Source organism: Bison bison, unplaced genomic scaffold (assembly GCF_000754665.1).
Source record: "Bison bison bison isolate TAMUID 2011002044 unplaced genomic scaffold, Bison_UMD1.0 scf7180017864340, whole genome shotgun sequence".
Lineage (NCBI taxonomy): Eukaryota > Metazoa > Chordata > Mammalia > Artiodactyla > Bovidae > Bison > Bison bison.
Genome location: NW_011494912.1, coordinates 5135750 through 5136311, shown reverse-complemented (window position 1 = coordinate 5136311; position 562 = coordinate 5135750). Strand labels below are relative to the sequence as shown.

General features: G+C 60.5%; 1 protein-coding gene across 4 annotated transcripts in view; it reads right to left on the bottom strand.

The window, feature by feature from the left end:
- The window catches only part of RHBDD2 (rhomboid domain containing 2), an 8897-nt gene that overhangs the window by 1925 nt on the left and 6410 nt on the right, over positions 1–562 (bottom strand). The gene's annotated exons all lie outside the window — the stretch shown is intronic.

The following is a 562-nucleotide window of genomic DNA, read 5'->3' as shown; positions in this document are numbered from 1 at the left end:
GATACGAAGGAGGTGATGGTAGCACGCTGAAAGGTAGGTGGCCTCCTCTCCTGCTTCTGGGCACAGGCCTGGGACTGGAGTCTGCAGTGGAGGGACGATGACCAGGGGACACAGAGCAGCCTGCCCTCACTGAGTGACCCTACGGGAAAGGTGCCGGTGTGGTGGGACATGCCAGGCTCTTGGGACTGCAGCCAAGTCTCAGCCGCAGTCTGGACTCCTTGGGTGGTGAATCCTGTTCACAGTCCCGCTCGGGAGCCACCCTCTAGGCTTCGTCCCCCTTCCTCGGCCAGTGCAGGCCATTCACCACCCTGACCACTGCTACAGATCTGTGGGTGTGTCTTATCCATCTCTAATTCCCAGGCCTCTCCAAAAAGCCAGCCCAAGCTCCGGGAATACACAAAGGCCACGAGTCACGGTGTTTGTCCGGACCTGCACCAGGCATTTCCTCAACGCGAGCCCACCTGAAGGAGTCCAGCCGACAGCTGATCAGAAGCTGTGAGCTCCCCCGGGCCTGATCAGGTGCCCGTTGGCTCAGTCACCTTCATGTCCTGTCCTGCCCTGC